General features: G+C 40.1%; 1 protein-coding gene across 13 annotated transcripts in view; it reads right to left on the reverse strand.

Annotated features, from left to right (window-relative positions):
• Nucleotides 1–18,942, reverse strand: part of ARPP21 (cAMP regulated phosphoprotein 21) — a 153,399-nt gene extending 134,457 nt beyond the window's left edge. For 5 of the 13 annotated variants that reach the window (XM_032360374.1, XM_032360236.1, XM_032360157.1 and 2 more), the window contains exon 1: nt 17,325–18,229. The gene's annotated coding sequence lies outside the window, so the exon portion shown is untranslated. Of the gene's footprint in view, nt 1–15,295; nt 15,979–17,324; nt 18,231–18,609 lie in introns of those variants that run through there. The other 8 variants (XM_032360057.1, XM_032360448.1, XM_032359848.1 and 5 more) reach the window with 4 other exon arrangements.
• Nucleotides 18,943–22,926: the final 3,984 nt, after the last annotated feature.

Below are 22,926 nucleotides of genomic sequence, written 5' to 3' on the forward strand. Positions count from 1 at the left end.
GATTATCTTGGACAACAGTGTAAACAAGTCCCTAATTCATGAAGCTGCTAATTGCTCTTCCCAGCTGCAGAAGACTGGCCTGGACTCGACGTTTCAGCACGCGTAAGTGTGCATAACATTTGTACACTCTCTCTTAAAATGCAGCCTCACACACCCCAGGGCCTGGGGGCCAACGAGGGTCAGTTCCGAAAACATCTGTTTATAAGACAGCTAGTTAAGCCATGAAGTGTTCATTTCATAGACAGATTTTCCTCTGTGGTTGTGATGGGATTGAACTCGTATTTAAATTACTTTATTTCCTCACAAGACCTACTGAGGTGTCACCAGGAGGAGAGCTTTGGAAGCAGATTTTTGTAGCCAAAGGACAATGTTCCTTTCTATCACTTTTTTTTTTTTTTTAACGTGAAACACAAAATTGGTATCCGAATCATGATACGCACAAATTCCCCTATTTGTTCATTGTTCATATTGGACTCACTTAAACACAGTTGCATTAACTCTTACTATAAACAGTAATAGTTAACATGTTTTTGTATATTATATTATTTGCCAAATGCTGCAAGGAACCCTTTCCACATAGTGCTTTTCTCGCCACTGCCACTCATCTCATCCACACACATTTAAGGAAGGGAGGAAGGGAGGGAGACAGGGAAGGATAAAACCTGAAGTTTTAGAAAAGATGAGTCCCTGACCAAGGTCAAATGACACTGATATTATTCAAACGTAAGTCTCAGATACCCATGCCCTGTCCATGCCTCCCTTCACGTTGTTCCATCTGTGCGCTTGGTAAGTGCTCACTGAGAAGTAAAAGCAACACCCACATATACAATCATGAGTGATAATTCAAGAAAGTTGCCAAACCATGTAATAAGCATATTCTTTATCCTAACAAAGTATAATTTCTGCTATCCTTAGCCAGAAAGATGCAATTATTTTTTATTAGTAAATTTGACTTGGATATCCCACTGGAACACAAGAAAAAGCATACTTAGTACTTGATACTTCTATTAATCTTTAAACTGAGAAGTAAATGAGCTACAGAAGACTTTGGTACCATAAAGTGGGGTGCATGACCTCTGGTCCGAGCCAGAATGTTACCCTGTCTGGAGAAGGGCTGGTTCTAAGGTCCATGAGATCACATCTTGACCACCATGCTAGGATTCAGGTATGGAGATTTCTTTGAGGAATGTGCCAGATCCCAAGGTGGTGCAGCCTCTATCTACAGTGATCCTCTGGGACTGAGCTGAATCCAGTCACACAGGATCCCACAGCATCCTGATGAACTGGGTTCAAACTAGAATCTGCACATCCTGTCCAGTGGGTGTAAGAAGGTCAAGTTCGTAGAAGAGTATGAATAACCTCAGGGTTGGTGAGTCACATGGAAACTGAAATGTGCCATGGGCAAAAATATCAGTCTGCCCTAGAAGGAAAAAAAATAGAGCCAAAGAAAACCCCACAAGAACCACAGTGCTGTATAGCTGTGAACTGCTTGGACTCTGAAGCTAGATTTCCAGTGGGGAAGCCAGCTTCCTCTACAGACTGAGCCAATTACTAAGTGTCTCCATGCCTCAGTTTCCTTATCTGAAAATGGAAATAGGAAGAGCCCCTACCTCACAGATGATGGGGAGCATTAAACAAGTGAATTTATGTAAACACTCAGAAAAGTACCTCACACAGAGTTAGCATTATAGATGTATAAGCAACTGACTACCTCTTGCTGGGACAGGCACATGCATCCATTCAACAGAGATTTATGGATATTATCCGATTAGAGCTCTGGCTGGAATTCAGCTGCCAACACTTCTAGTGACCCAGACCTTCTAGACTCTTCTTGAAAGTCCTCAGTGTCTCTAAAAATTATAGCTACTTCAAAATGATATTGGCTTTCATCCAAGACTCTGAAGGAGTCATCATTGGGCTGTTCAAGCTGTGGGAGGATGGCAGTTCCTGAGGTTTCACGCACATATGTAGGAGGTAACTGGATGACGGTTCTAGCATTGTCTGTCTTTTCCAGCTAGTATAAATGATAAGAACAATCCTGCCCCTGAAATTCACATTGGAAAGTGACAAAACTTGCAGGAAAAGATTTCAAGGAAAAGAACAAAGGAGGAAATGGAATGACGGTGCTAGAGATGACCAGATAAAGATTACATGAGGCAGATTTTTCCAAATCCCAAATGTTTCCTAGGATTACTCCCTGCAGCAAATGGCCTTAAGAACATATTTATAAAGAATCCTTCTTCTAGAGATCATTTATTTTTGGTTTTGCTCAAGATAAAGCATTTTTATTTATTTAAATAAGTTGATACTCTCACCTCATATAATGATGCAAATCCAGGTATTGGTATAACTGAAAGATAGTATTATTCTGATTTTTATTTTTTTAATTGTTAAATCATTTTTGTGTGATCATAAAATTATCATATAGTAAACTTGGCTGTCACAAGTGGGAGCTGTAGAGTTCTATGGATTTTGACACGTGTATAAGTTTGTGTAACAACCACCAGAATCAAGCTACAGAGGATGTCCAGCACCCTCAAAATCTCCCCATGCCTTCCCTTTCCAATCTCACCTCCCCTTGGACATATCTCCTGGCATTGACTAATCCATCCTTCTCTGTGGCTATATTTTTGCCATTTTGAGATATTCTATAAATGGGATCATGCAGTCTGCGACATTTTGGGATTGGTTTCCCTCACTCAATGTCATGTCCTTGAGACCCATCCAAATTGTTGTGTGGATTTGTAATCTGCTCCTTTTTATCACTGAGTAATATTCCACTTTATAGATGCACCACAGTTTGCCCAATCACCTTTGGAAGGATATTTGGGTTGTTTCCGGTTTAAGGCAATTATGAAAAAGGCAATTATAAACTGCTGCCCACACAATTTTTGCTTTCATAATTTTCATCTCTAGTGCTAACTTTCATTTAAAAGATTTTCTTGATGCTCAGAATAGTCAGTTTTGTGGATTAGGGATTATGTCATCTCCATTGATTTAGAGGCCCATACTGGAGACCCTTAGAATACAACGTCAGGGGAAACTAGCATCTCCCTATAATCATCCAGGCTCCTACCTGTTTTTCTATGGAATTTGCAATCTTTACCTCTTTTCTTAAGATGCTATGTTTTTAAAATAGTAATAATTTTAAATTCAAAGTCAACTGAAATTATTTTTTTTTAATTTGTTTTGAAATTTTAGAGTATTTCTTTAATATTTCAGGTTATGAATCTGAATTTAATATTTCAGATCAATCATGGAAAATCTATATTCCAACAAGAAGTTTTGTGTTTTAGATCGGTAGTTCTCATGTTATGGTCCATAGACCAGCACATTAGCACCATCTGGAAATCTGCTAGAAATGCAAATATGTGGGCCTCACCCCAGGTCCCCTGAATCAGAAACTTGCTGCTGGGTCTAGTGAACTGTATCTGAACAGAGCCCCCAACTGATTCTGATGCATACATAGGTGTGAGAACTACTTCAGGGATGCCCTTCCCATGTGGTACAGAAGGAAGAAGGCCATCATCTGAGACTTCCCCTTGAGAGCACTTACTTGGTACTCATGCACACTCCCTTCCTTCCATAATAGGACTGGCCTAAGGAATAGGATGCTTCATTTGTGTTAAGACGTGGGTCTGAGATCACCAAGAGACATTTATAAAACAGATGGTGTAGTTCATTTTGGTCACTGGGGAAGAGTTATGGAATCAAAACCTAAAGTCTAGAGAACTCTCTACCTCTTCATTTGAAAGGATAAATTGACCACACTACCTTCTAGCTCCATCTTGCCATTTTATCGGTGCAGACGGGCAGAGAACAGGAGCAAATGCAAGTTTCCTCTCTTTGTTGACACTGTTCTATAACCCTATCCTTAATGGGATATTGTTCTTTATCAGTTAAAATAAGAATACAGAAGAAAAAGACAGTAGAAAAGAAGCTTAGGTCATGCCATCACTGATCTCCCAAGAAGAATAATCTCTATAATATAACTGGAGTAAATATACAAATTATGGCATATGTAATATATAGTCTATAACATATGTTTGTATGTATTTATGTATTTTTAACATATACATGCATATGTACAAGAGAGTGTGCATATATATTCATTTTCTGTTATTCTGTTCTCTTTTCATAAAAAAATTCCCCAAAATAAAATTACAGGTAACCCCCTAGGCCTAGGTCAATATTTATCCAAGTAAACCTAGCTAATGGATATGACAAATCATACAGATTAAGAAATTTGGAGCAATCCTCTCTGTATATAAAATGACATATATTGCTTATCAAATAAATCCTTATATTACCTATAGATAGTATTTCTAAGATTTTCCATTTCTTCAGGTTAGCTAAATGGGAATATAAATAAGATAATTCTGGTGGTTAGTTTCCTTCAGACCACAAAATACAGTATAAATATTCACTTACTAAAAAGTACACACTGCCCCTAAATTTCTTTGTCCAGTAATTTAACAAAGCCATTGTCCTTGACAATTAATAAATAGGATTCTCATACATACTGCACTTTACTATTATTTCAGTATAAGCTGAAATTTCTGTTAACCTCACCACTTCCTTTATCTGAGAAACTGACTCCCTGAGGGTAGAAGGATAAAAGGGCCACTTTGATCCTGTACAGCTGCCAAAAGCAACCGTCACCCTCTGTGCCAAACACACGGGATACATAGGCAAAGACCAAGTGTGCGACGCTCCAGGTGTCTGGGGTTGACTTGGTAGAAAACAAATTGAGGACAAACAGTCTATGAGAAAAGCTCAGATTGGCTAATTCTAACTCAAGTTTTCCAGAAGATAATTTCAGGGGGAACATATTAGTACAAGTGGATAATTCCATCCTCGATATCAGTAATTGCATAAATACATGTTGGGAGGTGGACTGACAAAAGGTTTATGCACCTGGCATTGGCTCTTCCTCATGGGACGGAAGGCAGTGTACAAAGAAACAGTGTGGCATTTTTCCCTACCTTGACAGAGGGATAGTGTAGAACACTCACATGCAGAGCAAGGTGAGATGCCTTCACTACAAAGAATAGCAAAATAGTACCAGCAATGTACATTTAAAAGCCCAAACCATGTGAATCCATTAAGGGGGAGGGGGGGAAAGAAAGATAATTCTTCTATCAACTCTGCTTATAACTTAACAAGTACCTTCCGAAATAATTTTTTCATTTATATACTCAAAAAGGTTTTAATTACTGAGGTGCTTGGGTGGCTCAGTGGGTTAAAGCCTCTGCCTTCGGCTCAGGTCATGATTCCAGGGTCCTGGGATTGAGCCCCACATCAGGGTCTCTGCTCATCAGGGAGCCTGCTCCCCCACCCCATCAACACCCCCCACTGCCTCACTGCCTACTTGCGATCTCTGCCTGTCAAATAACTAAGTAAAATCTTAAAAAAAAAATTTTAATTACTATTTTCACTTAGTCACTTATCCCTGGGTATCTATTTTTATGTAAGCAGGGACCACTTGGTCCCTTAAATCAATAGCATTGTATCAGGCTATTGGGCAGTGGGTAAAGATACATGTTTAGATGTGCTGTTGTGGTTTTTGTTTAATTATTTTCCTTAACTACGTGATATGTACTGTTAGCATCTTACAAAAGCCAATACAAAAGAATCCCACCACCCCCCAAAATCATCCTCTCTCTTTTTTTTTTTTTTCCAGTAATCCTTGGACAGATAAAATACTTAATGACTCAAACTAAAACTCTATATTCTTTTAAAAAAATTGATATAAAATTTCATTACACATGTTCTTATAGGTTTCCATGTTCTAATGGATAAACAGTCCCTGTAGGAGAAAGCAGGAAGGAGATAACATTTCCATTTTGAGGCAAATATTTTGCAGATGATAACTCATGAAGGGAGCATTGCTGCCCACAATATTGTCATAAGAAAATTGAAGATCACTTGACCAAACCAGTGAGAGGCAGAGATGAGATTCAAAGTTAGGTCACCTTGACTTCAAGCCTACTGCCTTTTAAGCTTGTACAAAATCAAAGTTTTTCCCAAGCGGAGGTGAAATCAGAAGCTAAGAATCCATTTTTGTCTCAAATGACAACCACAAGTACAAATTAGAGATGCAGACAGACAGATTTCTAGTCACTCTGTACCAGCTTTACAAGTTAATTTCCATGTCCTTCCTGGCTATGGCCCAGCCACATAACCTTTCACTACCCCCTGGTTCTCAGTTGCTAATCTCTAGGTTAGCTCTAAATCTCTGGGTTTCCCATGGCTATTACATATGACAGTATAAACTAGGTTACAAATAAAGAAACAAAATAAGGATGAAATGTACGTCTTTCTTTTTCCTTAGACAAGAATTCTCAAGTATGTTACAACAGAAACTTTGCCACAGCTGTGAAAACAACCGAGGGTGGACTGGTGTGGACAGCACATGATCACACAAGTCCCTTTCACACAAGAGGCGGCTTGTAAATATCAGTTAACATTTACACTGTAAAACAATTGAGAAAATAAGATTTCAAAAAAAAAAAAAAAACCCCAAAAGTAACTTTCGATCAAAAATAGACCCAAAGGTAAAGTCAGAATCAATAGAGGAATATGGATTTTTCTTATCACTGTCCCTGGGGTATCCACAAATGATACAGGTTGAACTACAGAAATCTTGAATCGCTCTGTTGAGAAGAGTTTTTGCCTGGAGAAGTGAGGTAGTTCAGAGAGCAGAAGGAGCAAGTCAAGTGAAGTAATTCCCATAGAGAGAATAAATGGGACTAATGACCTAATCAATACGGAAATAAGTACAGATTTCCTCCACAAATGGCCACTCAGTAGCTTCCCTAAAAAGTACAGCAACATATCACATTCCTTTCATTTAGATCTCCTGAATGCTTAGAATGTCCTTCATCCAGAATGCACAAAAGTTGGCTTTCTATCAGTTCAGTACCTCAGGTAAGTTCACCAAGACTTGGGGTAAAATAGATGAGTTCTTTCAAGTTGCAGGTCTGGGTTCTTCTCACTGCTATGAATTCCTTGATGACCAGTGCAACCCATCTGATACTTGTCTAAGCCCCAGGATCTAATCTATAAATGATAAAACAAGGATATTCCCTCAGCCTTTCTTAAAACATCAAAATCAATCCATTTTCACAGCTAGGTCGAAACAATGAGGTAATGTTCTCTAGTGATTTTAGAAAAATTGATTTTAGAGCTCTCTTCTCTTGCTAGATCCGTCAGGCGAATCTCTGATTATACAAATGTCCTTCTGTTGGATGTACCTATTGGTTTTATCTGCAAAGTGTACAAATCACAAGTCTACCACAATTGTATGTGAAATCATTTTTAGTTCTTAGATAAAGTCCCAAATTGCTCCTGGAAGGGTGCTAAGAGTAAACTCTCCTGAAGGAGACCTTGTTAACTTTCTTTGTGAACAGCACTGGGGCCATAATCTTATCCTAGGAGAATCAGCGATGGCAAATAATAAAATACTGCATGGAATTTGGGCACACATTGAAATCTAAACCCTCCGTGCGCCAAACTCCTTTTCCCATACAGCAGGGAGAGAAGGCAGCCCCTCCTATCATTTGGTAAGAGCTGCTCTGCTTTCAGGAGGAAGTGGGGACTGGAGGCCCCCAATTTGCCAGGTTCCCTTCACCCATCATTCCTCACCCTTGCCTTCTAATCCGGCACTGCCTGGTCCCTCAGGCTTTAGAGGAGTGAATTCTCTCCTCACATCCTGGATCACCTTCACTATGGTTAATCTCTCCACAGGCACCTGTCCAGCAAACATGAGTTGTCACTAGCTCTGTGTACCAGTGATTTGGAAATTTCTTGTGAACCTGCCTTTGCCTCATCCCTTCCCCCAAGACCATATTAACGGAGTGTTGACCTTAATTCCCTTCCACGCGGATGGAAAGGTGATCTATGTATTCCGTTCAAGTGGACTAAAGTTCTAGAGGCCTGGTATTCCTGTAGAAGCCCAAGTCCCAGCCTGAGATCTGAAGAAGGGCCTCCGTTGTGAGAGCCCAAGCAATCCCGAGCGTCATTACAATGTCACATACAAGGGCACGCCGTTGTTCTCTTTTTCAGAAAGATGAATGTCAAGTCCACTAAGCTGAAACTTTCAGGGAAAATGCAATTAAAACTTTACTGGGGGATGATTTTAAGTCCTGAATATTAGATGCCTTCAACAATATAAAGATCAAATTTTAATTCAACAAATTTTGATTAAATATCTGCCACGTGCAAGCAAGGACTGCTAAGGACAGTGGAAAAATGTATTAGGAAATATGCTGTTGGGCCAACTTGCTTTTTTGCTTAATGTGAGTTAGTTAGATGACTTTAAGTATGAATATTATGCAGATTCTAGCTATAGGTATAGATACAGATACATGCCAATTGTAGATATATATCACATATCTGATAAACAAGATCTATAAGATATATCTTATAATAAGATGCATATGATGGACATTATATATATGTAAATAAAATACATAAAATCTGTCTACTCTTTCCTTGTTTTTAGTTTGTTTCCCAGCAAATATCAGAATACCAAAGGATTGTAGATTTATTCTCAGATGCCTTCTGAGAATTTTCATGAGATAACTTTCTGAGTGTGTTCTCCTTCAGAAGAAATGGCTGATATTCAAATTATAATAGAAAATAAGGCTCGGGGCACCTGGGTGGCTCAGTGGGTTAAAGCCTCTGCCTTCAGCTCAGGTCATGGTCCCAGGGTCCTTGGATCGAGCCCCTCATTGGGCTCTCTGCTGGGCAGGGAGCCTGCTTCCTCCCCTCTCTCTCTGCCTGCCTCTCTGCCTACTTGGGATCTCTCTCTCTGTGTCAAATAAGTAAAATCTTAAAAAAAAAAAAAAGAAAGAAAGAAAGAAAAGAAAGCTCAATTATTTAACAACCTTATTGTTTTGCACAGCTCACCTTCTCCTGCACTGAACACTCCTCATGGTTCCCATTTCCTGATGAGGGAACCAACTGATTAAATCCCAGTTATGAGGGGAGTTTCTCCCCTCCTCTGGCCACTGTCACATGAGTGCAGAAATGATTCATTTCAGCAACAGTAAGAGGGAATGCTTCAGGGTCAGAGGTCAGATCAGCTACTCAGTCCAAACAGCTCACTCAGTGCTTAGAAACCAAGCCTTCTGTGGGGGATCAGGGAGCCCACCAGCAAGCCCAAGGCGTCACTTGCTTTAACGTCTCAGATACAGTCCAAATCTACCACTTAAAAGCTTTCATCCTTTAACAAAGGATTGAAGTTTATTCCGTCACGGATCCCTTCCAAACCTTTCTTGTTCAATGATTCCATTTTTTAGCCACCCCTCTTAGACAGTAACAATGATACAATTGACCTGCTTCAGAAAAACAATGTCTATGTGTTCATTTTGTAGACAAACCTGAACTGGGCCACCCCTTCCCTTAAAGACTGACGCAAGGTGCCAGCCTTGTGATATATCAGGATTCTTCTGCAGTGCACACTCCTGGAGTCGTTCTGACCTTCGCTTGGCTCTCCATATTTCACAGACACAGAAAAAGAGTAAAGCTAGTCTCCAGTGTTAACCACCAAAAATGTTACAGGATAGGAAAAAAGAGCTATACTCTTAATTACTTACCACCACCACCACCACCACCAGATCTTAAAGTTTGTCTTGTCTATGCTGTCAGGTTAACTCTCTAAAGGTTTTCATATGAAAAGAGGACAGCTTCTTTTTAGTGCATGATACCTATGTGCCTGTGCTCAGCTCTTCGGTTCTGCTTCAACCCTTCAAGACAAGCCCGATCCAGACTTTACAAATGAGAAAATTGAAGCAATGAGGAATTCACTCAATGGCTAAAGCTGCCTAACTAGTCGTTTGTTCATACCGGATGGGTATCACTCACAATTTTACCTGCAGAAACTGTGACGCATGGAGGCGTTTAGAGTCATGGCCATCGTCACACTGTTCCTTATGCAGACCCGGAAGCCAGACACTAGGACTGGATGTTCAGGTGCTAAATTGTGTATTTACAGAGTGAAGTGGGGGAGTAGTCAGACGTGGATACAATACCATATTTAGGCCTTGTTTCTCAAGACCTTTTACTTCAGTCCAAGTTTTGCACATATCTGTAACCTGCAGACCCCCGTGGAGGCTCAGCGGTAAATCCTGCCTTCACTGCACACAGCAAGTCACCTGCTGCCTCCCAGAGAAGCTCCGAGTGCACGTCTGCTCTACATCCCATCAGTTACTTTGAACCCTACTTTCCATCGGAAGCTCGACTAAATTCAAAACATCTCTCTGTCTAGAGTTCATGACAGTATCTGACAAACAAAAAAACAAAAAAAAACAAAAAAAAACCTCAGACATTATGGTCCTTTATGGAATAGAATAATCTCAGAGGAATATTGACATCCTTGTTCTAGAATATGTGTAATCGTTTTAATATATAAACTCTAACATTTAACTATGTATATATACGCCCTTATCCCATGATGCTGAAAAAAAAAAAACCCTAAAAACTAGGTCATCTATTGCTGTGGATGAAGACAATAATTACTATAAAGATGAAGGCGTCCAGTTAAAGTGTCTAACTGCACTTAAGCAGAGAGCAACACGTGTACACGCAACATGATCGCTCATTCTATTATTTTATCTTTCCAGGACTCTGTGAGTGATTATATGGAAATTTCAGGGTTGGAGAAAGGTTTTAATCTTCACAAAGGAATTAGCTGCCATGACCAAAGTTAAATCATCACCTAAGTAGGGGAAAAAAAAAAAAAAAAAGGAGAAGAAGAAGAATCTTCAGTACCAGCTGGCTGCCTGCAGTGGGATTTATGAATTCATCTTAGTGCTTATGCCTATTATTTGGCAGTTTCCTAAAATTCCAATAATATCAACATATCTAAGCAAGTTTAAAATAAACACATATGAAACTATGTAATTTAAAAGTGTTACCTGATCATTCCTGTAAGCCAGATAAATGAAAAGAATCATAGGTATGGTGGCAAGTTCATGACAATTAATTAATCTGGCAGAATTCAATAGAAATTTTAACTCAACTGTCTGTTATGTTGGCTTAAAGAGTCATCATCTAACCATAAACCTTAATCTTCTTTCTTTAAAATAAAGAAAAAAAGAAAATGCCATATTTCTAATTGAAGGTTCTTCTTCTTCTTCTTTTTTCTTTTTAACACACACACTTTCTCTCTCTTTTTTTTAATAGTTTTGTGAAGAACCAGTGAATATTTGAAGCTTGCAAATGCTGCAGAAATCTTGATTCTGTTACATACTCACATGGAATCTACTCATTTTCTGTCCAAAAGTGACAGTGATTAAATTGAGTCAAATGCCAGCAATGCTGGGATTTCCACCAAACTCACATTTTAACAAACAAAATGCTGAGAAAAATATGTCAATGCAGAGGATAGATATTTTCGTATCAAAAAATATTAGAACTTTGTGTGAGGGTTTTAGCTTGTGTTTCTAGAAGCATTTTAATCTATACTTTTTTTTTTAATAAAAGCTACAAAAGCAATTTAATAGCTCCTTATTTTTCCTATTGAGTTCATGAACAAATAACAATAAAATAATTGTGGGTAGTCCTGAATTCCAGGGAGTTTCCATGCCCTTCCTGCATCCTCTTTTGACCCATAGCTTGATTCTTCCAGGTTTCTGCAATAGCAATGAGATCCCCTGAAAGCAACTCAAGTTATGGAATGGAGAATGCTAGGCCTTTTTATTTACAGGTCAAGGGATAGTATATTTGGACTGCTAGGACCTTAAAACTTTTTGAAATTGTTGTCCCATTTTGTTCTCTAAATATGTTGAAACATTTACCTCAATTATAGGTGTTGCTTCTTAATTGCAACTAGATCAAAATATGTCAACATGAGTTTTTTTTCCCCTGTTAAGTATGATTCTAGGGACAACAATGTTCCAAAGCGAATACTGTATCTTAGGGATTAGAAGAAAAGCTGCTCATCTGGTTTCCACTTCCCTAGAGAAGGTCCTCGTTCTTATCTCAAGTATTTACTGCGTGATAGAGAATCAGCGTAGGATCATACAAATGTAAGGGAATGCTCATTCATTATTAAGCATTCCTGATCTAAGTCTAGTTAAGAATTCACGGAGTTCTTCTTTTGGATGTCCCTATCACAAGGACTTATTTCCTAGCTTGTGTGGGTATCAGGAAGAGATTACTGGTTTATCTTGGTAGATAAGCTTTGTGAATATGTCTCAGCCCTGCAGAAAAAAAGATTACACATTACACAACGTGATTCTGGGTGGAAGCATCAACCACAATATGCCAGATAAATCTCAAACTTGGCCAAAATATTTGAAATAAAAAATGACGTAATTGTTTCTTGTTAAAAATCTGAAATTTTCCTCTCAATTAAAACCATATTTCTTTTCAGTTATCTTAAAACCAATGTTATTATTTACAAAAGGGCTTTTGTTAGCGAGATCTCAATACTTTGTGTGTTCTCCATGGTGGATTTCTAATTTACGAACTGTTGTGTCATTTTGAAGTAATGTGAAATGTTAGAATGTGATTAAGAGGCCTGTTCTTAAAAGGGATGATTACCAGCATGTCCCCTCTCCCCTTCACCTGGAGAAAATGACATTATTTTCTGGTGCTAGACAGAAGAAGCAATTGTAAAGTATGTTACTTTAAAAATGCATCCATTTATTAAGAATATGTGCCGTGAGTGAGAGAATTTGGGGCGAATTTTTCAGTATTTTAGTAAGTCAAACTGCAATTTTATCCTAATAGGCATCATCTGATTATAAAACTCAGAAAAATCTTATATAATATTTGGCATGGACCCGTACGTTAAGCGGAGGTATAAAAACTGCCAGAAGACATCTCCTTGGGAAAGTGTGTGAAGGAATTCAAAATATTGATCTACTGTGGCCATAGATAGTGACTAACACCCATTCCACCTGACAACACTCAGCTCTATGCCGACAGCTAATAAAGAAGAACATAACATAATACTAAGGATTCAGTCTGAAAATAGAGAGTCAATTTGTTATATTCAAGCCAATCCTTTTGTTTTTTTCAAAATGCTCTCCATTTTCCTAGTATAATGATTTCAATTCACTTTTTGGTTTACCTGCGCAGCTATTTCTGGGGGTGCAGAAACGTCCCAGTAATATTAGAGAAAGGTATATGCAAAATGTTACATGGGCATTCTATACCTTAAGAAAAGATCACCAGACCGCAGAGGATTTTGAGACCAAAAGGCAGCAAGGTTACTGAACATTAAACACTGCTGAATGAACTTGAAGCTCCAGTGCAAGCCGTTTATTTTTTTATCAAGAATATTATACTTATGTATACAATTTAAATACTTTGTATCTCAGCTTATATCTGATCCTCAGGGCCATGAAATGGTTGTGATGTAAATAAAAGTAATAAATCCTGTGAACATGTAGTGCCACGTTTAATCCAAAATGAGCAAAATTAATTTAGATAAGGCACTAAAAAAAGCAATTTATTAGAACTTGACATAAATGTACCTTAAAGGAAACTAACACTCAGAAGCAAAGATAGCCTGAGAAAAGTTAACGCAGTCACAGATACATCTTGCTAATATTCTTTACCTTTAATAGTCCTTCAGCACTTACTTATAGCACTGCTTGTAATTATTTATCATATTTAACTTTAAATGTTAGGATGAAAAACAAAAGAAAGCAAAGTCAGCAGAAACATAGAGCCTCTGGAACCACAGATTCCCTAAGAAATAAAGATCCTTTGTCTAAAGAGAGGAAGCCTGTATTTTATAAGTTCATCACTGACTTAAAATGTGTCCAGAACTTTCCAGGTGACATAACGCATTTCTAAGGAAGCCAATTCTTTTTCTGATTAGAAATTCACAAATTTCTAAACACGCTATCACCGTGTGGTACCAGTTAGAATGATGTCAGTACTTACCATTTGAAGAAATGATTTTCACTGTCCACATCATTTTTAAGCCCCACATTCTCTCCTAACCTTGTCGCAAAGCAGATCTGAATTACATTAACTTCTATGCAAACGGTTCATTTGCAGTTTCCAACCTTATGGACTTCAAACTGTCTCCCAATCCTAATGAGAATCTTCAGTCATATTCACTCTGTCTATGCTGTACATTGTGTCTTCAGGGGTCGACTCATTCTACACTCTACTCATGTAAGTTATCATTACCTGGTCCACAGACAACATTTACATTTAATTCAGATAAGAATGCCCACTGACTTGAGATTCTTGAGACAGATATCAGCATTGTGGTCCAAATAGCATGACCACTAAGGGCAATATTACAGCCAGTGTGTAATTATTATCCCCTTCTAGAAGGACAGAGTAGAAAACACAACAACAAATTAGAGTAACTCTTACAATGCATTTCTCTTAGTAGTTTATTTTGGGGGGCTTATTCTTCATAGAAATGGGCAAAACCTAGGAAAAACTCTGCACATAGCTTTAATGGTTTTATTTAACAATAATTACATAACTCACTTCCCCACTTAATAAAAATTTCTCACTTTCTCTTATGTTTATTAATTTTTAAACTATTTAGGCATTTGTCTAATTAGCTTTGCTTTGAACAAAGATATAACCTGATTATAGCATCTTGTTAATATGAAAATGAATAACAGAGACCTTTCTGATTGAACGTTTTCACTGTCTACCTCAGACAGGTGTTCTGCATTATACAAACATTGCAGGCAGATGGCTTCTTATATTTTACATGCTATAACATTAAGATAATTCCCCACTCATTATTAGTGCTGACTCTAATACCTACATTTTAAAAATACTTAACCTTCGATAAGATAAATGTATTGTGCTTATCTCAAAATAAGGAAAGAAAACAACTCAAATTTTCTAAAGTTCAACCAAAACTTCCTGCTTCACTTGGTTGCCACAATTCTGGAACCAGACTCCAAGTTTATAAAAGAAAAACCCAAATTCACAAGGCAGAGCTTCAGGTTATAATATCTTAGAAGGATGTTAGTCATTTTATGCCCAGAACATTTTACAAGCTCCAGACCGTCCACTAGAACCGTATTTCAGGAATCTGAAATTATTTCTGCACTTCTCACCATCCAAGAATCTGACAGCTTGTATGAAAAATAGTATGTGTGCAGCAACTCCTTGGTTAGTATCTCCTTTAAGTTTTAAGGCATTCTAATGATTGAGTTTCTTTCTAAGAATTACTGAAGAGGTTTATGAAAACACATTGCAGACTATTCATGTGTAATTATCTCACTAAAATCAACTGATTTGTTAGTACAATACATTAGGACTAATTAAATTACCATATCCAACAGCCAGTCTGTACCTTTTCATATATCCTTCTCCAGTATCCAAAACCATGCACTGCTCTGTCTTCCATCATGCTTCTTTTATTGCGGAGTGAGGCGCTCGCTCCTTCATTAAATAGCATTAAAAATAGACAGCAGAGAACTCCCCAGTGGAGCATGCTCTAACAGGGCTAATGCCACAGCTCTCAAGGTAACCATACTCAGCTGGGATCTAAGAGGGAAAGTCACTGGGAGATCAGCAATTTGCAAATCTAACCGCTCACACAAACCTGTCTCCGTCTGAGTTGAATACTGTAAAGGAGAAATCAGCGTGTAGTGGAATTAAGTCACTGAGACGCTCAAAGTCAATTTCTGAAGCTATAGAAGTTCCTTTAAATATGCCTTACTTCAACCAAGTGTTCTGTTAAGTAGGCGTTCACCTACAGCAATTGATTTATATTATTATTTATCAAATAACATAAATCATGTCAAAAGAAATGGAGCCATATATGCATAACATCTAAATGTCTTTAGAATAGCCTATAACCCAAATTATTTAAAGCAAACAAATAGTATTGAAAAGCAAGGACAGTAAGAGGTTAGCCTTCTGCATCTTTTTTGTGTATTCCTTCAAGAATATCCTAAACTCATTCTCCAGAAAATTTAAAAATATTCTGTTGGTTGAAATGATCAAAAGAAGTAAAGGAATGTGATAAGAGAGGAAATACGAGATCAAACACAAATACATACCATACAAATCCATATAAACCTGAAGTGAGCGCATATATAATTTTTCACATGTGATCCCGTTAGGAAGGCTGCAGAAGCAATTACCACCAAAACAGTAGATCACTTGGCTATTTGAACAGAACATAGCTAGAGCTCTTGGCTTCCAAACGGCTGTCTTTTGTGAAAATGACATTAACTAAAATCCTATTAAGAAAAAAAGGCCCATGATGACACAAATACAGAGGATCAAAGGAGTAGGTGCATTTATTTTAAAGTGTAAGTCAAAGGTTTGCTAACTTTTACCAAAAGAAAAATGATTTCCTGTCATCTCCATTTCTGTTTTCTTAAAACAATCATAGTGATTTTCATCTCCAAAGTAAGTGAGGAGGAGGTGGGAATCATTTGGAATTATTCAGTCTTTGAACGAAATCTTGTACAGATTCATTCAACTTTGGGAAATGTCATTATTTTTGGAGAGTCTGAAGTGTCATACCAATAGCCTTTAAAAATCAAAAATCAAAATGGATATCTGCACTCTAAACACATTCTTAAGAAATGATTTCTACCAGCCTTGCATTGTGCTTACTAGCTTCCCACCCTTTGTAACTTTCAATGCCCCCTTTGCTTTTCCTTGTAGGCTTGGATTCTGTCCTTATCTTGGATCTTAAGGAGGTGATCAAATACTAAGTCTGAGCAGCTGTCAGCAACCACATCCACTCCAGCTCTATTTCTATGCATAAACATTAACTGAGTCCATTTCTCTTCCTAAGAAACTTTCTAAATACATGATCAATTCAACTCAATTTTACCACCATATCGACAACCCCAGACATAAGACATTAAGTTTAGAATTTGCAATGAAACACAGATTTCAAACATGTAAAAAGAAAAGGTAACATCCTTTCCCCCAAAAACCCTTGGGAGCCAGACCCTGAGTCCTGAGAGAACAACAAACTGATTACAACTTTTTTTTTTTTTTTTTTTTTTTTTTTTTTGCCTCTTGATAGTTCTCTTTCAAATGAAATAACAGGATCCCAAACTTTCTACCATGAAACCTGCATAAATCACTGTAGACTTCTCTGATGGAAAGAACTGCCCTTCTCAGCTCTCTCCCAGCTTTCTTGGTCTGCCTCATCTGGGGGAGGGGAGTCTACCCCTCCTTTGACGAAACATAAAAACACAATACATGTATAACATCAACAGTTTTCCACAAACATGAAGGAGAAATACAGACGAGAAACAAATCTAAAGGAAAACACAGATATACGGCAGAAAGGAGGAGGAAAAAAAAATCACAAAAGACGTGCAATGTTCACGTCGGAAGACCTTGATTATTACCTTGACCGAACAGTGGGTATCCCCCCAGCGTCTTGGTGCCTTGATTAATTTGGTTTAGTTTTTGGTTTTTATTAATATTGTTTCTCAATGATTAAATTGGCTGGATTTGTTTGGTTTGGCTTGGCTTTTTTGTTTTGGTTTGGTTTTTGGTCGATTTATTTAACTGCTAGTAAAAGGAGCTTTCTGCAGAATCGGCGGCTGGGATCCACGCGCAGCTGCGGCGACCGTGGGGGCTTTGGCTGGCGACCCTGCTGCCCCCGCTGCCTGTCGCTGCTCCCGACGAGCTCAGGGGGCGCCGCCGCCGCCTTCTCTGCTCGGCTGGCTTCGGGAAGTGAATGAGCCCCCGCCTCCTGTCTGCCAGTCTGTCCCTCTGCACGTCTGTCTGCCTGACTGTCGCTCAGCAAGGGCAGCTCTGCGCTGGATTCTCGTTCTCCTGCGCTCTGCTCTCGGAGCTGCCACTCTCGCCGGCTGACAGTCCGTGCGTGTGTCGATCTGTCTGTCCCTCGGCGTGTCTCGGTCCCACTAGCAATGCAGGGTCCCTGTTCCCGTCTTCTGTGCCCGCATCGCTCTCCAGCTCCCACTCAGTGCCCCGGCCGCTTCCTTCGGACAGCGGAGGTCGTCTGGAGGGGAGGGTGCACGCGAGCGCTGCTCGCTCGCTCGCTCGCTCTTCCCCTCTCTCTCTGCCTTTCGCGCCCTCTTCCTCTCTCCCTGTCTCCCTTTCTCTCCCTCTGTCTCTCTCCTTCTGCTTCTCCTTCTCACCGTTCTGCTCTCTCCGACTCAGGCTGTCTAACTGCTCCCACCTGTCCGTCGCTCTGTCACTCTGTCGTCCCACCCCGAGCCAGTCAGCCTCCGTCCGTCCCTCTGTCCCGCGCCCCTGCCTCCCCGCCTCCGCCGCCTGCCCCTCCGCCAGTCCCTGCCCTCCCACGCGCCCGGCTCCTCCCAGCAGCCCCGGCCGCATCTGTCCCTGCAGCCTCCAGCCCCCCGGACAGCCACACCCGGAAGCCTGCCGGGGCCGGGCGCCTGCGGGAATCCAGGGCCTCTGCCACTGGGCGCGGCCGGAGTTGTTAGAGTCGGAGAGCGGGCACCTGCCCGGTGCGCCCCGAGCGCAGAGCCATCCATTCCCGTGGCAGTTCTCTCCGCCAGCCCCGAGGCTGGAGACAAAGCGCCGGAGACACGCGCGGCAACGTGAGCGTCATTAATCAGAGGGAAAACTGGCACGCTGTCCCCTGCCCCTCTCCACCGCCTTCCCGCTCCCCGCCCCCCATGCCCAAGCCCTCCAGCGTACCTCTCCCGGGTGCACCTCCGACTCCTGCGGACACTTGCCCAAGCCCAGCTCACTCCCTTCCTCCGCTGCTCACTCTCCCGGCCAACTCTGCAGAGAATATCCCACAATAATAACACCTCACTCCACCCAAATGAATCCGTAGCCTCTGAGCTCTCAGAGATTCTCGGCTTCGAGCAAGACCAAAAGTCCGGGCGTGCAGCGCCAAGTGCACTCCCTGCGGGCGACTGCCCAGACCGCTGCCCACCCAGCGCCGATTTAGAATCACAGCGGTGCGGCAGAAACCCGGGAAGGGTAGGGCGCAGGGCAGGGAACAGAGTTGACATCCGAAGAAATTAAAGCTCTGCATTTCCCGTTTGTTCTGGAGATGTGCTATTTTTATTATCTGTAATTCATTTTTTTTTTTTTTTCATTGTTTCGGGGCACACACTACAAAAAGAAAAAGAAAAAAAAAAAAAAAAAAAGGAATCCTGGAGGAACGGGGATACATTTCCGGAATACCGCCCACCCTTCCTGAGTGAATGTAGAGCCTACTTTTCCAACATTATAGGTCACCAGCCAAGATATATCACTCTGGCTTTCTGCCCCCAGCTGAGAGCAAGGCATTTGATTCTGGGATTCTTTGCTAGGTTGTTATTAATGTGAAGCAAAATTATAGTTGTACACGCCTGCATGGAATTGCCAAAGCTCATTTTGACAGTATCCAGCATTTCAGTTTCTAAAACGTAGACGCTGAATAACTATGGATCTGGTGCAATGAACGCCTCATCCCACAATAAATTGAAGAGGAGAAAATCAACTTTCACTAGCTGCAATTAGTTGCCCCATGAATAGACAACAAATAAATAACTGGCATAAACCATGCCATGAAAATTTCCATGTCCTTTTAGTTTCATTTATTGGCATCCATTCCTAATGACAGACATTATAAACAGATTTTTTAAGGGATATGCCTTCTACTTTTTATAGGAACGTAATTTCAACAACTGTATCCGTGTTCACATATACTAAGATATTGATCAAAAATATCACACAGATGATATGTGTAGTTCTAGAAAATGCTATAAAAACAGGATAATATTGTACTGATCCTTCATGAACAGATAATTATTTTCCAAATATTAGAAATTCTCTCCCTTAGGGATCAGCTCTTGCTGGAATAAAAATGAATCTGCTGTATAAGGTTTCAGCAAATGAGGCTAGAAGAATTTAAGATCCTTATGTTGATCTATTTTCTGAGGATTTCTACTCATCAGTGCCCTCCAAAAGCATTTTGACAGGCATTTCCCACCCCCCCTCCTGCCAGCCATATGAATCCAAGGGAAAGTTAATAAAAAGGTATTTCTATTCTCTTTCCTTTCTTTCATCTTAAGTCATGTTCTTAAAAAACCTACTTTTCTTTTGAGGGAAATTGTTGTGCCAAGTTGTTATGTGTCATAAGTTTACACAGTTGAGACTGCATGGGAAGAGGGTCAATGTACTTGATTTTCCTTCTGGCAGAGCTATACCTAAGCATCTCTTGAATGGGTGGATGCGTAATCTACTAACAAGAAAACTTAACAGCTTGCTTTTAACAGAGTTTTCCTAGAACAAATTAGATCTCATTCTGAGAGTTGACCCAAAAAAAAAAAAATTTAAAAAAGTAAATAAATAAAAAAGGAAACAAAAGAAAAGAAAAAAATAAACACTATTCTAGACTGAATATAGAAACTGTACAAATTGAGCAGGGTGGAGGGGGACTCAATCAGTACCATTAGCAATGACTATGTAAAAGAACAAGATGGAATATTTCAAGAACTTCAGTGTGTTAAGCATATGACTCTTGATATCAGCTTGGGTCATGATCTCAGGGTCCTAGGAAGGAGTGCCATGTCAGGCTACCTGCTCAGTGGGGAGTCTACTTGAGGATTTTCTCCCTTTCCTTCTGCCTCTGCCCCCTCTCATGCTCATGCATGCACTTGTAAGCTCTCTATCTCTTCAAATAACTAAAATAAATATTTAAAAGAAAGGAAGGAAGGAAGAAAAGAAAGAAGGAAAGGAAGAAAAAGAAAGAAGAAAAGGAAGGAAGGACAGGAAGGAAAAGAAAGAAAGAAAGCCCAAGAAGAAGAATGTTAACTTGCTTCCACTAAAATTTTCTACTGGGGCACCTGGGTGGCTCAGTCAGTTAAGTGCTAAACTCTTGATTTTGGCTCAGGTCATGATCTCAGGATTTAAGATGGGCCCTACTGTGGGTTCTGCAATCATCATGGAGTGTACTTGAGGTTCTTTCTCTTTCTTTCTCTCTCACATTCTCTGCCTCCCCCCACTTGCACTCACTCTCTTTCTCTAAAAAATACATAAATAAAACTTTAAAAAAAATTTCTATCTGTTCTCATAATATTTTGTCAAAAATTAAGAACTGGAGAAAGTTCAAGTTTATCCAAGGCCAGGCAGATAATCAGCATTTGGCTGTCCAATTTTAAATTTTGTGTCCCAGTGTGGGACTGAAATATACTTCTGGGAATTACAGGGCAGGCAGTTAGCAATAGGTGATTCTTCTAGATATTCAGACAGCGTATTTCCCTTCACACTTTGAAACAGTCATTCCTTCTAGTCCTTGGCCTGTCACGTATTAACTACTACTAAACTCACAGAAACTGCTGTGTACCTTATTGGGTCTCTGGGTGACAGATTCACAATGCCAGTTGTCAAAGTGTTTATGTACTGAAAGCATCCCAACTTTAAGGATAAGAAGTAGTGGTAGTGGGGACCGAGAAGGTTGTACTGTGACTGCCTTCGACTAGATGCTTTTGAATTGATTTTGTATCAGATTGAAATGAAAAAACATACATGTAACCAGTAACCCCAGCTTGGGGAGTTGAGCTCACCTACACACTGGCAAGCATCTAAGATTGTCGACAAGCTCCTTTAAACACATATTCCCCTAAGACACTAAATTAGTGCCTTTTAATGAAGCTTCCAAATTGGATTTTCAAAAGAAGGCAAATTGCTAAAATAGCCCAGCTACCTTTATAAGCACCTTTTCAGCTGAAGCGAGAAGTGGAATTTCCATGCTATTGAACTTCCATCATTCCTCAACAATTAGGCTGGGAGGAACGCCCCTTTAGGGCATTCTCCCCACCACAGTAAAGGCCCACAAATCCCCTGGAGAGACTTCTCATTTGCCCTGTTTTCAACAAAACCATCTAGGGTCTATTAAATACCAGCCTTGGGTTTAAAACCATACAAATATGTGTGGTGCAGAAAAGCAGGGGAATAAGCAGGGGAGGGGGAGATTTGCATTTCCACCAGAAAAGTTTAGTTCCCCATTCTTATTTTGTGCAAAGCCAAAATAACTCTAAAACACATTTCAGAACATCAACAAAGAATGTTACATCACGTATGCATCTGAGCATGAAGAAATGTCACGATCAAAAACAAAGAGGAATTGGGAGACTGGAAACCAAATGTTCTGATGGCACAGATCCCTTGACGGGCAGCCATGTTTCCTCCGTAGTCTGCTGTGCGCTGTGTAAGAAAATTATCTCCATGAACCCTCCGCGTTTTCCCAGGCAGACCATAAATGAACACTGTCCTGCACACGCACACAGTGAGGCTTTGCAGGGAAGGCAAAACAAGAAATTTTTTTCAAAAATGAATGTGTGTAGTATTTTCAAGTCAATACATCTAAATCAGGAGGGACAAGGAGAAAAGGAGGAAGCAAGTCAAGAGATGTTTAGAAAACCTGTCACTAAAAAATCTGAGCACCAAAAGACTAGAAAGGCTGTTGCCTAAATCGCGTTATTTCTTTTCCACATCTCTTGGGATGGAAATGCCGGCATTCGGACACATCCCTTAGTATTTGGGGGTTTTGTCCCCCTGGCCCCCAGAACACCCTGTGTCTTCCTTCTCTTCGCTCTTTGCTCTGAGGGACCCAGGGCTTTGGCGGGGTTGAGGCATATGCGGCGGGCAGCAGGGCTCGGGATGAGCAAAGCGGGTGTGTGCAGGCAGGATGACTAGCAGGTCCTGGCTACCTGGCCAGCGTTCGCACGCCCCTCCGGGACCCACTTCAGCATGCAGTGCTCTCAGCCTCCTACGGAACTGACACAAAATGGTTTTGATTTTTAAAAACTGAGCCCAGAAATGAAGCAGAAGCAATGGGAGTATATAGGAGGAGAACAGAGGTAAATGTTAGCCTGCTGAAATGCGCGGAACGATTACCGAGAGTATAACCTCACGTTTGCCAAAGCTCCGTGTATCATCCTGCCTCTATTCTCACATTCCTGTTCCTGAGATACAGCATTTTCCTCCATAATGAACACCGTTCTCCTTTTCACTCAA

Source organism: Mustela erminea, chromosome 1 (genome assembly GCF_009829155.1).
Source record: "Mustela erminea isolate mMusErm1 chromosome 1, mMusErm1.Pri, whole genome shotgun sequence".
Classification (NCBI taxonomy): Eukaryota; Metazoa; Chordata; class Mammalia; order Carnivora; family Mustelidae; genus Mustela; species Mustela erminea.